Source organism: Triturus cristatus, chromosome 7 (assembly GCF_964204655.1).
Source record: "Triturus cristatus chromosome 7, aTriCri1.1, whole genome shotgun sequence".
Classification (NCBI taxonomy): Eukaryota; Metazoa; Chordata; class Amphibia; order Caudata; family Salamandridae; genus Triturus; species Triturus cristatus.
The window spans coordinates 689,060,377-689,075,617 of NC_140590.1; the positions used below are offsets into that span (position 1 = coordinate 689,060,377).

Below are 15,241 nucleotides of genomic sequence, written 5' to 3' on the forward strand. Positions count from 1 at the left end.
ACAACTGGCCGGGGGCACGTTTGCAGAGTGCTGCAAGGAGGGGGCGTGACCCCCAGCGCGATGCCGGTCTTTTATTTCTTTTATTTTTTTAAGAAGGAGGGCTGTGTGGCCCCCCTTCTTTTTCTAATTTACTGGCCCTGGGGACCTCATCCCCCAGGGCCTGCACCCTAATTTTTTTTGTTGAAAAAAATTAATTTGGCCCTCCCAAGGCCTTAATCGGCCTTTTTTAAAAAAAATTCTTTAGGAGGCGGCTGGGTTACCCCCCTCCCCAGGCCACTTATGGCCCCGGGGACCCCATTCCCCGGGGCCGGCCTTTGTTTTTTACTATTTTTAAAAAAAATATATTTATAGAAACACCTAGGACATGCTGGACAAACCGTACGTACCTATCACCATGACGATTTGCGTGATATTCATTGAAAGGCGACTATGCATAGAATGAATCCACATGGAATGTATTTACACCGCTAGTGAAGCTCTGACGTGTCTGACGCCCTACCGTGCCTAATCCCGGCGCCCCCGCCGGTGGGTACTCTCCAAGTAGACACCCTTGTTGTTTATTTATATATATATTTATATAAACATGGGTAGCTATTGACGGGCACATTTAATATACATGCACACCAAGCCATTCAAAGGGGATTCGACAAAAATTCGACCAAACTATGCAAGAAACCCCCCTCATGGTTAATAAAATACACATCCACCGCCTGAGCCCAATGCTGTGTTACACCCACCAATGCCCGCCGAGTGCCTCACACCTCTGTGTTGTATTCCACCAGCTAGTGCGTATGCTATGACACTCTCTAGCCCATGTGCACTGTAACACCACCCCGTGAATATGTCATTCCACACTTGCCTTCGCACGGGTTATATTGCGCCATCTAACATGCCTTCCTCGATGCCTATGTTATAACGCACAGCGCTATGCCATACATATTACAATCTGGGATCCATATCTTTGTCACAGTGCATATGCAACGTTACACTCCCCAGCACATATTTTATATTACAACTTTAGAGACTGGTTAGGTTACACAACACTGCCCTGTGCATATTACACTCCAAGGCGCATATCGCATAGCACGCGCTAGTGCCTGTGCTATCTCGCGCTCTCCAATGAATCTGTCATTGCGCACAATGTATTGCATATTATATTTCACGCCCCGGTTCATCTTATATCACACTTTTTGGTGCATAGTTTATACCATATACTATATCTAGTTTTCATTTTCAATTGTGCTCTCAGGACTATGTTCTATATAACACTGCGTCCACCTACCCTTTTCACTGGCATTACCTTTTGCGATGGGGGGTGGAGGGTCAGGGGGTGTATCTGCCAAGTGAGCCCGGAGTCACATTCACAAACGTCCTCTTCTTCCTGAATAAAAGTGAGATTATGTTGCATACTTGTTCATATTTTAAGTAGTTCGCACAGACACACATTTTAAAAACAATAAAGTTCCTAATACCCACCTTCTCTGAACAGTTAGCTTGCTGCCCCATCCACCTCCTCCCTATCCTCTGTTGTCTGAATCCATGGACTAGCCTCCTCCCTCCTGCCATGCATGGTCTGATGTGCTGCCACTGCCCTCCATTTAGCATGATGTACCAGTCCACTCCTCCTGCCCTCCATTGCCCAATTCTATGGCCCATCATTGACCTCCTGCTTAGCCTCTGTGCTTAGCTTGCTGCCCCTATTCTCCTTCCCCCTGCCCTCCGATGTCTTTGTGCATGCCCCTGCTCCATCCTTTTTGCCCACCATGTTCCATGGACCTGCCACTCCTATCTACTCTGAGTGTTCTGTTGAGCTGCCACTCCCCTCCCACCTGCCTAGCATTGTCAGATGACTGTAACCTGTCCCTGCCACCTCCACCCTGCCTGTCCACATCCCATGCCCCTATCCCCTTCCTACTGTCCTCCATGGTCCATTTTACTGCCACACCCTTCTGCTCTCCCTGGTCTGTTGTGCTGCAACTGCTCCTCCTGCCTGCCCTGCGCGGTCTGCTGTGAGGCCCCTTCCCTTGAACTCTCTTGTCTGTGCCTAGGTCCTGGCCCTCCCTTTTATCCTCCATGGTCCTTTGTGCATGCCCCTGCACCCTCCTTCTTGCTCATCATAGCCACTGTGCTGCCACTAACCCTCCCGCTTGCCATGCATGGTCTTCTGTGCTGCCATGGCCCCTCCCACCTTCCCAGGGTGGTCAGCTAGCTGCCTCTGACCCCCTCCCACCTTCCCTCCATGGTCTGTGTGTATGCCATCATAGTCTCATTGTTGTTCTCCATGGTGTGTCTTGTTTCTATTGCTCATCCTGCCTGACCTCCATGGTCATCTTGCTGCTCCTGCCCTGCCCCCTTGCCCCCAGCCATCTGTTTCCATGTGCAGACCCCTATTCCCTCCCTCCTGGCTTGTCTGTTCCATTGTAATGCCCCTGATCCGTCCCTCCTGCCCTTTATGGTCTGTTATGCTGCAGCTTTCTCTCCTCTCTGTCCATTATGGTCAGCTAGCTACCATTGCCTCTTTCCCCTCTGTTCTCTGTTGTCCTTGTGCATGGCCCTGTACCCTCCCTATTGCTTTCTATGGATTGTTGTGCTGCACTCCCGTCCCGCATGCGCTGTGTGGTGAATTGTGCTGCTGCAAACCCTGATGCCTGCCCTGTAGGGTCAGTTTGGTGCACCTCTCCATGTCCCTCCTGTCCTCTGTTATCCGAGTCCATGTCCCTACCCCAATTCCTCCTGCCTACCATGATCCAATGTTCCATACTTGCGAACATTTTGAACTTGGTAAGAGGGAGATTTTGAAAAAAAACTGGGGTATTGATTTTCCCCTTTGAGTTACATTGAAAAAGAGGAGATTGTAGACAGGAGACAGATCAAATAAAGCCCATTTGAGCTTAAAAACATTGGACGTTTCCTGGCTGAAACGGGTCTGTTGGCATGTATGGTTGTACTACCACTGCCTCTTCCTTCTGCCCACAATGGTCTATTATATTGCCACAGCCTCTCTTGCCAGTCCTGTATTGTTGGTTTGTTGCTCCTGCCCCCCTTTCCACTGCCCTCCATAGTCTGTTGTGCTGCCACTGCCCTTCCTGCCTGCCCAGTGTGGTCATATTGTTGCCTCTGCACTCTCCTACCTGCCTTCAATTTTCAGAGTCCATGCCCCTGGCCTCTGCCTCTCAACAGTATCCCAATGAACAACTAGATTGCTAACATTCTATATTTATTACAAAAGTGTGGAACGCCTGACGTCATCTTGATGTAATCAAAACTGAAATACCTAGAGTATTTCCTTTAGAAATTACATATATAAGAGGGTCTTATTTGCATCAAAATTATGGATAGTGCTCTAAAAAACTAAAATGAGGACATATTTTCTGAGTTTTCAAATAGCGACAAAGAACTTTTAAATTATTTGTAATCTTTATGTTTTTTTATCCAGTTGACCACTTGATTAAATGTTGCACCTAGGGGAGAGGATGTGGTGTTTCTTCCAGAGCTGCAGACTTTGCAACTGGGGAACCAGGTTGGAGTTTCTGCTTCAGCTCAACATTCTGTGATTCTGGTCAAATCACTTAATCTCCCCATGTCTACAACCAAAATGAATTTGATCTTGTGTGATGTAACCAATGCTCATGTAAAGCACTCCAATACCTGACAAGTCTGCACTATATAAAACTGCAAATACACAAAAAATAAGTGTTTTGCACACTTCTGTCATTGGGCTACATGTGGGCTACATCTGGGTGATATTTGTGCTACATTTGGGCTCTTTTGTCTCTGGTGGCCATCTTGGGAGATTTATTTGTTATGAAGTTTCCTAATTTCCTCATTTACTGCAGTCTCCTCAGTAGGAAATACTTTCAGTTTTTTACTTCGATTCCATCAAGAAGGCATTCAGATGTGTCACACATTAGCCATAAATTCAGAATGTTAGCACTCTAGTTGCTTATTAGATCACTGTAGTAAAGCTACTGCTCACCAGGGAAGTCTGCTGCTGGTATTGAAAGTGCATGTTTCAGTCTGCATGTCAGAATTTTTTTATGAAATAGAGGAGGATTTGAGAAGTCACTCAAAATGTGCCCTGATTTTTCTTTCTGCAGCACTAATCATACTTTCTATGGCAAAATGAACCCCCTCATTGTGTTCCTTTTTAAATTAAATGTTTTAAGAGTTACCACTTTATTCCAACCAAGATGGCTTCAAGTGTGCCATACGTTTGTCATAAGTAGGACTGTTAGCGCTCTAGTTGTTCTTTAGAACACTCTGGGAAGCTGCAGTAGAACACAAAGGAATCAACTGACAGTCTCTGCCCTTGTTGGATGTACATGTTTTACTGAGAATGTCAGACTTCATTCTCACATGACGGAGAAAGATAATGTGAATTTACAGAAAATATGCTCTCAGTTTAGCTTATAGATCACCTTCCAAACCTCTGTGGGAAAAGCATGAGAAAATATTTTTCTCTCAATCATGATATCCCAGCAGAAGGCTTTTTCACATGGTGAAATCACCTTAGAACATACCACAATTCCTTAAATGAGTATGGTACCATCAACAAATGATTTATAATGTATCTAAAGTCTTAAAACCTTCTATTAACTGCAATGCTTTTTAATGAGGTGCTATCATGTATATTGGTCCCAAGATGGCTGCCAACACTTCTTGGATGAAGAGCTGACAGCCAATCAGATCTCACGATGAGATGTGTGGTTAGGCTCCGCCCAGATATATATGTGATTTTACTTTTGATTCTCTCAGGAACTACTGAACGGATTTGCACCATTTAAGCAAAAGGCACGAGTCTGAACCGAGGACTACCTCTTTGCAAATGTGGTGTAATTCCGTTCAGCACTTCGGGCTGTAGCTGCGTCAACAGGTCCTATGGGAAAATGCATGGGGAAAATGCGTTTTGGGACCCCCCTTTTTTCTCGGCCCCCGCTTGACGAATCACCGTGAAATTTTCAGGATAGGAGCGGACCGGAGCTGGCCAAAAGTTTGGAAACTTTCGCGAAGATTCATCAATCGACGCCAACGTTAATCTAAATGGAATGTTGCGGATTTCCTATGGAAAATAGTTCCTAACTATAACTACCTACTGGCGACTGCCAGTAGGTAATATATATATGTATATACATACATACATACATACATACATACATACATACATACATACATACATATATATATATTGATATATTTAGGTTGCGATAGATAGATAGATAGATAGATAGATAGATAGATAGATAGATAGATAGATAGATAGATAGATAGATAGATAGATAGATAGATAGATAGATAGATAGATAGATAGATAGATAGATAGATAGATAGATAGATAGATAGATAGATAGATAGATAGATGGATAGATAGATAGATTCATAGATACATAGATAGATACATATATATACACATACTCTGTAGTTATAGTTAGGGTTTTCAGGGATAGGAATTCCTCTGATGTTTGCCCCTTAATAACTTTGCGCCCGTTTTACGAATCTCTAAGAAACCTGTCAGACATATTTATCCTTCTGCACTGGCAGATGATGGAAAGTTTTGCAAAAATTGGTCAAAGGGGTGCAAAGAAAAAAGGGTATCCAAAAAACATGTTTTGTCCCCAATGCATTTTCCATTGACTTTTTGTACTGGATGTAGTTTAGCAAACGGCTGGTCAGATTTGGATGAAATTTTGCCAGATTGTAGATAATGGTGTGCAGATGATCCTTTTTGTGGTTAGTGGTAAGTGTTTTTCAAGTTGTAATGACATAAAACTTAGTGAAAACTGTTGTTGCTGTACTTTTGCAGTAATTTTGTGAAACTACAGCGGTACATGCTGATGACATGCATTATATCACTGGCCAATGACTGACTTTATAAAAGTTAAAGGCAGCCATGTTGTTTTTTGTGCAATTTAGCTGTGTTTTGGGTTTGGACATAAAATACAGGTATGTAGTGGGTTTTGCTATTTGTTCCTACCTATTTTCACTTAATTAAGTGGTACTACGTAGGGAAAAATAATTATAATGTTTAATACTTTTTAAAAAAAAATATTAGTATCACGGTACTGCCTTAGGAGTACAGTGGCACCGTAAAAAAGAGAAAAAAATAAATATGTTTAACCCCTTCAGTGCCCATGACGAGATAGTCTCGTCATGGAGCGCGGTTGCGCTGTGCCCATGACTAGACTATCTCGTCATGAACCCCGCCCGCTAATGCAACGCCCGGCACAGGGCGGGGAAAGGGCGGGGCACTGAAGAGGTTAAAAAAACACTATAATACATTATATTTTACTAATGTGCTGTATTGCAGTATATTTTCACATGTTTGCATATATACATTTATGGTGTAGAGCACATTGTGCTAAAATATATTGCAAGTTAAAAAAAATAAAAATAAAAAAAGTAAATTGATTAAAAAACAAACAAGCACTTGCTAACTACTAGTGCGCTCCACCATAAACTTTAAAAAATATATATATAGAAAAATAAAAGTTCTTTTCTATACCTACTAACACTTTAATAAAGTAATGATAGGTAGGGGAAAAGAAGAAAACCTACTTATTACCTGTATATAAGGCCCTAACCCAAAATACATCCAATGTCTGGGATAAATTAGATAATGCCTTCCATCACCATGCACCATGGTATACAGCAAAACTACCACACTATACCGTAGCACAAGGTATCACTAACACCCAGATTTATTATTAAATTGTAATACCTGTGCGTCACACATTGTAGTGCATGGCTAACACAATACTTAAGAGAGATTTACAAAGTAACAAAAGGATAAACACACGGCAGTTCAAATCACTGTCTTGTGTTACTTTTCACAATATATTCTACATTCCTACCTACTTTCATCTAACTATGTAAACAACTCCATTCCACGCCACTTCGCTTTACACTCCTCCGCTATAAGCTATTCCAGTATACACGACTTTACTGCACCCATTTCACTCTATGCCACTTCACTCTATGCCAATCCACTGTACATCACAACACTATCTGCTATTATACTCTATGCTACTAAAATATATTCCACTACACTCTATGCCACTCCACTCTATGCAATTCCAGGGTACACATCTCCACTCCACTCCACTGTATGGTATTCACTCTACCCCACTTCAGTGTACGCTACTCCTCTTTGTGCCAATCCACTGTATGCCACTCCACTATAAACCGCTGCACTGTATGTTAATATATTGTGCACCACAACAGTGTACACCACTCCACTCTACACCACTCCACTCAACATCACTTCACTCTACTCCACTTCGCTTCATGCCACTCCACTCTAGACTATTACACTGTATGCAACTCCTATCTATGCTACTCCACTGTGTGGTATTCCATTCCACCCCACTCCACTGTACACCACTCCAGTCTACGCCACTCCACTGTACGCTACTCCAGTGTGCGCTATTCTACTTTATGCCATTCAACTGTATGACCACTCCAATATACACTATTCTACTATATGCCATGCCCCTGTAGCACAGTCCACTGTATACTATTCCACTGTATATCACTCCACTGGACACTACTACACTGTACACCACTGCAGTGTATGATACTCCACTCTTCATCACTACATTGTACACTATTACATTGGACACCATTTCACTCTACTCCACTACTCTCTATGCTATTCCACTCTACCCTACCTATACACTATTATACTGTATACAACTACACTCTACACCACTCCACTATCTGTTATTCCACTCCACCTCCACACCACTCTACTCCAATCCATTGTGCACCACTTCAGTGTACGCCACTCCACTGTTTGCCACCCCACTCTACGCTACTCATGTATACACTATTCCACCCTATGCCACTGCACTGAATGCCACTCTAGTTTACATTATTCCAGTGAATGCCACTCCACTGTACAACACTCCACTGTTTGCTAATCCACTGTATGCCACTTCACGAGCCTGTACTCCACTTTACACCACTCCAGTGTATACCACTTCATTCTACACTCTTCCATTCAACAATGCCACTCTCTATGCCACTCCACTGTAATATATACCACTCTACCCCTCTCCAGTGTGTGTCACTCAAGTATATAATACTACACTGTACACCACTCCATTGTACGCTGCTGCACTAGATGCTATTCCACTGTACACCACTCCACTCTACGTTACTCCACTATATGCCATTCCACTCCACTCTGTGCTACTTCAGTGTATGCCACTTCAGTCTACAACACTCCACGTTTGCTTTTCCACTGTATCCCACTCCAATAGATGATACTCCAATCTACGCTACTCCAATGTATGCCGCTCCACTGTACACCACTCCATTCTATGCTATTCCATGGGACAACACTCCACTCTACGCCACACCACTGTATTACATTCCACTCTACTCCAGTGTACACTACTCCTCTGTATGCTACTCCACTGTACGCTACAGAAGTATATGCCATTCCACTGTACACCACTACATTGCACACCTCCACTTTAAGCTACTCTACTCTATGCTAATCCACTGCATGCCAATCTACTCCACCCCACTACATTGTATACCACTTCACTGTAAAGTACTCTACTGTATGCTATGCCACTCTACCCCACTGCATTGTACATCACTGCAGTCTACGCCGCACCACTGTATGACACTCCACTGTACATTACTCCACTTTACATCACTCCAGTGTATGCCACTCCTCTCTATGCCACTCTATTCTATGCTATTCTATTAGTCACTACTCCACAGTATGCCACTCCAGTAATTGCTATTCCACTCCACACCACTTCACTGCATACCAACACACTATTCCACTGTATGACACGGCAGTGTACACTATTCCACTCTATGCCTTTCTACTCTTCTAAATTACAGTGGACGCTATTCCGCTGTACAGTATTACACTGTATGCTATTCCACTGTATGGTACTCCATTGTATGGTACTCCACTGCACACCACTAAAGTCTATGACACTCCACTCTACTGTACTACATTCTGCTCCACTCTAAATAACTTAATTCTATAAAACTCTATTACACTTTATGGCACTCTACGACACTCTACTCCACTCTATCCCCATACACTCCACTGTCCAACTCTAGACTTCACTCTATGCCTATACACTCCATTGTAGAACAATGTATTCCACAATGCAACACTTTTGAATACTTTATGACACAGCACTCCACTCTACTTTACGAGACGTCACTGCAGTTTAGAAGAGTTTTGCTGAGTCTGCCCTACACAATAACACTGAACTCCCCTGTGTTCTACTTGACTATCCTCCACTGTATAAAATGTGACCTCACTCTACACCACTATATAACAATCCACTCTATGCAGCTCCACTGTATGACACACTCTTTGGCGCTCTCCAACATTTTACCAGGCCTCGTTGTAGTTCTTGGAGTTTTGGTATGCGGAACTCCACGGAGTGACAAAAAAACTCCACAAAGTTCCGCAAGTGGAGGAGTGCAGTGCAAACTGCTGTATGCGCTGCTCTTCCTGCCGCTCGGGTGGGAATTCTACCCGAGCAGCAGCTCGCGCTCATGAACTTACCATTCGTGAGAACGAGTGGCTAAAAAACTCCGCTGCACTACGTGAAGTGCAGTTTTCTGCACTCTGTGAGTTCCACAGAGCACAGAGTGCAGAAAACTCTTCAAACTCCATGAACGGAGCAGAGTTCCCTGCCCAGGCCTACATTTTACTCCACTCTGTACCCCTACACTCCACTATATAACACTGTAATATACTGGATGTCACTAAACAACACTCTACTCTACTCTATGCTACTCTATGACACACTAGTCCACTATACGACACTGTACGCAACTCTTTCTATCCTACTGCACCACACTTTACACCACTGTACTCTATGACACAGCGCTCCACTCTATTTCACTACTCAACTGTGCACCACTCCACGCCACTCCATTTCATTCTACTCTATAGCACTGTGTGCCAATCCACTGTAGCATACTCTACAACACTGTACTGTGCAGTACACCACTCCACTCTAGAAAACTGTACTACACTGTATACAACTGTACTCTCCAGAAGTAGTCTAGAACACTTTCCAATACTGTACAACATGCCACTGCACTGTGCTGTACAATACAGTACCCAAATGTATAACACTTTACTCAACTTTATGCTACACCACACCAGTATAATGCATTCCGCGCCACTATACACTACGATCTGCCAATCCACTCTATGACAGTAGTGTATTCTGCTCCATGCTGGCCCACTGCAGTGTTCTCCACTCCACTATACTCCACTCTACTACCACTCACGTACCCACTCACACATTCATGCAGCCACTTAGACACCAACTGACAGACTGATACAGACATTCAGACAACCTAGTCACTCACCTAAACATTCACTGAGACACCTAATTGCTCACTTATATAGTCAGTATGGTACCCACTGAATCATCCATACAGGCACTCATACACCTACTGATTCATCAATCCACCTTGGTATATATATTTAACACTCATAAACCTTTTAAAAACACTCACAGTCACTGGATGATGTCATCAGTAATGTCACTGACCATGTAATGAATGATGTAATATGTGAGGTCATGAGCAGTGTATTGTGGGGGTGTGGGTTAGCTCAGCTAACTATAACTGCTGAATTTTACTGGTTTTGTATGAGTGAAACATGAGCCTAACTATAACGTCTCTGTAACCTTTGGTTTTTTCAATGAATTTCTAAGGTTTTTTCCATTACATTTCCTAACTATAACGTCCTTTTAACCTTTGTTTTTTCAGTGAATTTTGTAGATATTTTTAATTTTTATTTGCTAACTGTAACCTGTAAACTTTGAGAGTGGGTTTGTGAGTCACAGTATAAGTTGGTGAATGGGCGTGTGAGTGGATGTGTGGGTCTGTGAGTGAGTGTTTAATGTCTGGGTAATTACATAAGTGCATGAGGAGTGCCTGGGCGATTGTATGATTTCATAGGTAGAGCCTGTGTGATTCTAAGAGTGCAATTGCCAAGGACACACTGCAAATACCGGATATTTTTGACCAAGTGTAAACACATATATAGACATATTTTAAATAAGGTTTTAGTGTAGATATTTAGTAAGATACCAATTTAACTTTCCTCTTTGTATTCATTTGTTGAAATAACTACACCAAAAATGCATTTTCCTTCTTCACAGCAAAACTGGAGGTCGCAATGGCATCAGTAGTCACAAATACAAATGACAAAGTGTAAAAGAGATATATAGACATATTTTACACAAAGTTTGAATCTAGCTGTTTAGTAACATATTGGTTTAACCTTATTTTAACACATTTGTAAAAAACAACAGTTTAAAAGAACTACTTTCAACATCTGAACTCAAGAATAGAACATAACTACCAATTACCCAGCAAACTACCTATTGTTACCCAAAGTCATTGGGAATCAAAAACTGCTGCAAAACTAGTGCAATGAACAATCTGTGAAAAGACCCTCTCTAGAGGGACGAAAAAAATATATTCATCTGGGATGATGTCAATCTTATATCATCTTTTAAATCTATCATAGAAAACATCTACAACTGGTGATCTAACAGAGGATAACTGGAGGACCATCTACATCAGTGGCAGCAGCAATAATTCTGACCAGAAATCCCTTCAGAGGTGCAAACTACTACAACAGATATGGCTCCAGAGATTTCAAGAATGGCCATGTATTGCATACACTCTAGTGTTGCTATAAGTGCTGGTGAGCAGTGTCTTACAACTATTTGCAATGCTGCAATAAATCATATATGCTAATTTTTTTCCCCTTTTATATTTTTTTCCACATTTCTCAGTGCACATTTTTCGAATTCCTCCTGTCCCAGTTGCCATTTTTGATACCATAAAAAATAACAAAAACATCTTAAAACGTTACAAAACCACAAAAAATTGTTTTTTTTAAAACAAAACAGAAAATCATGTCACAGGGGAAAAAAGGAATATCATTGGATAATACACTTTTCAACTAAAAGAATAAGAACACGCCCATTTATCTATCTTCAACATTCTTTAAGAGGAGTTTTACACAATACACAATATGTCGTAAGACATTGTCAAGGGGTACAAATAAAAAGCATTTTTGTGGGACTACATTTATGCTTTACCATCTAAAAACATACCATAGCAATAAAGTAAAAGAAGAAAAAAGGAAACGCAAGGCTGAAGGACCCTCAACTTTAATAGCAGCTACAACAACACCGGGGCAGAAAGTCCCTTCAGAAGTCTAATTTCAATTTCAAGATTTGGCTCCACATTTACCTGGATGGCATCATACTGCATGGATTGTGGAGTTGTCGTGAGTGCTGGAGTGCAGTCCATAACAGCCCTTCGCAATGCTACAAAGAATCCTAAATGATGATTTTTTTTCGCCCTTCATAGTTTTTCTACATTTTCAGGCATTTTATTATCTTACAAAATGAGTATCTAATAGCTCTGTGTTGTTCATTTTATTATCCTCTAATTTATTGTAACAGTACTTACATATAACTTACTGTGTGGACAAGACAAAGCGTTCATCTACAAATATATACACAGCAAACATTTGCCAGTTATCATTATTTTCTTTTTCACTTTTAAAATAAAAGTTGCAATCTTGTAGTGAGTGTAGCGACAACATATACAAACATTCTTTGATTATTCAGAGCACACTGTGTTAAATTTTGTAGTCTCTTCTTCAAAGCTATCAACTGTAATATCTGCAATCTGTTCTGCAACTCCTCCTCTTAACAACTCTTCATTTTCCCTAGAATCTTGCTCAGGACCAAATAAATGAAACTGCACATCATCACAACCATTTTCTACGTCTGCCACAGTACCAGGCAAAAGTGTTGTATTTATTTCTCCTAAACATGAAGCAGGAATTTTCACATAGTACAGTCTCATAACTAAAGTTGTTGAGTGGTGTACAGCTAACATCATGAAATGATGAAAGGGGCTTTGGCATACTTTTTTTGATAAACAAGCTAGTGAGTGTCCATGCAAATTGGTATGCTGTCTAATCTTGCAAGTATCCAATCCTTGTCAAATACTAATTTTGTGTTTTAACCTTCTCCTTGGAAAGATATGTACAAATGTCCTTAATATATCAATGAATTACTGTTGAGTACTACAAACACTACTACAATTCCATTTCTATACAGGTGCACCTTCCGTGTACCTGTTCTCCAATAACTTGTTTTACATTTGTAGGTACAACCAACTCTTTCACTTCAGGAGTTCAATTCTTCACTTCATAACATCGTCCTCTGTAATCAATAGCATGAACTAATCTATTATCCTGGAGATAGCTTTCTTCATTAAAGAAAGACTCTGTACTAGAAGTATGTATGCATTCTCCACAAAAATCTGTACAAAAGTTACTTCTATTCACTAATCTTTTTTCTGTCTTTTTCCCCATGTACACAACACCATTTTATTAAATGTAAATGTAGTGCATTTATATGGAGCTCCGCACCCCCCCGAAAGTGTCTCTCAGGTGCTGTGCACATAACGCTGTGGAACCCTTCCTGGCCTTTACCTGTGAAGTGCCCACTCCTGGGCACCCCCAAGGTGAAACCAGGCATCCTAGCGCTTTTGGGGCCGTTGTGGAAATTAAGCAAGCTATTGCCCAGAGTTACAGAGTGGGACCCATGATTAGAATAGGCAACGAGACGAGAATTATCGGGTCCAGGGAAATTGAGCCCAAGACCCGCCGAGGTGGGAATTGAACCCGGGTCCAGGCCAGACCTCTGCATCAGGGTCTGCCACTCTAACCATTGAGCCACACTTCTCCAGTCTTCATTCTATTTATAATCAAAATGAAAAGCTTCCTCTTCAAAGCAAAGGCCTTATCAACTACTCTTGCAACTCATTCTTCCTGTTTCAGTGCCTCTCTCCTTCTTCTATACTTTTTCATTGTTCTCAGTAGATTTATACCTACTGTACTATGAAACATCCTGGCTCTGATTTTCTTAAACTGCTTCTGTCTCCTGGTTAAGGTGTGTCCATCTTTGTTACATTCTTTCCTGTTCTTGTTATATACATTTTGCCCACTGTTATTCTTTCTCATAGCTTGAATTTATTTTATTTTCATCATTTTGTTGGGCTAGGAAATGTCCACATATATTTTTAAGAAATTAGTTTGTCCTCTTACCAGAAGCTTTTTTTTCTTTCACCGCTTTTTCTTCATTTTACCCCTTTTGTTTCTCAGTTCTGCATAGATACTGTAGTTGCTTTGGTTCCGTTTTTCTCCAAGCTTTTGTAGTCATTCTGTCTGTAGTTATGCTGATATTGCTCTGTAAAAAAACAAAAAAAAGCATATTCGAATTTTTATTCTAGCCAATGTCCCAAGCTACATAACTACAAGAACTTTATTCAATGTATCAAAACCAACACAGAACACAAAACTTAATTTATTAGTTACCTTTTAATATTATAGCATCCTCTTCTATAACACAGATGTGCCATATTTCAGTTCTCACTTATACATGCTAAAAAACATCTTTATCCCTTTTGTAGTAAATGTTAAAATAAACATCAACCAAAGTATAAAAGTACATACAGTTTCTTAATACTGTAAATACAAAACACCCCCATAAGATCTATTTCTGTACCTCTCTACAACTGTGACACTGGTAGATTTAGTGTTTCAGTACTTTTCTGCTTAGATGTGTCAGATTTAAATTTTGAGCAAACACTGCATATAAAAATCTGCACGTTTATCTGCATCACAGCATATAGCTCTCTAATTCTTCCAAATACATGCAAACAGTGTGCGACAGGTTACATATATAATTCACCAGGTAGTTCTAAAACAGTAAATATTCCGCACTAAAACTTGTAAATACATGTGTTTCTGGTTTCAGTACAACAATATTCCCTGGATGATTGGATGAGTGCATAGATAGTGCCTAGGTGATTCCCTCAGAATATAGGTAGTGCATGCATGATTCCCTGAGTATGTAGGAACTACATCAGTGGTTCCAGATCTGCATAGTTAGTGCCTATGTATTTGCTTGACTATATTGCTGCTAGCTGGGTGATTGGATGAATGCATGGGTTTTGCCTGCATAGTTCAATTAGTACATAATTAGGGCCTGCGTGATCAGAAAAGTGCATGTGTAGTGCCTGGATAACTGAGTAAGTCTAGATATCACACTTGATATCTAAATGCATACATGTCTCTCAAAGATCGTACATTGCTCTGCTAGTAAGCGTGCACATGCATCAGTAAGTTTATAAAACTGAAAACAACAAT

The 15,241-nt window shown here is 41.1% G+C and overlaps 1 long non-coding RNA gene across 1 annotated transcript in view; it reads right to left on the reverse strand.

Moving 5' to 3' along the window:
• Nucleotides 1–14,267, reverse strand: part of LOC146810344 (uncharacterized) — a 209,858-nt gene extending 195,591 nt beyond the window's left edge. The window contains exon 1 of the long non-coding RNA XR_014965675.1: nt 14,138–14,267. This is a non-coding gene — a long non-coding RNA (uncharacterized LOC146810344). The remainder of the gene's footprint in view (nt 1–14,137) is intronic.
• Nucleotides 14,268–15,241: the final 974 nt, after the last annotated feature.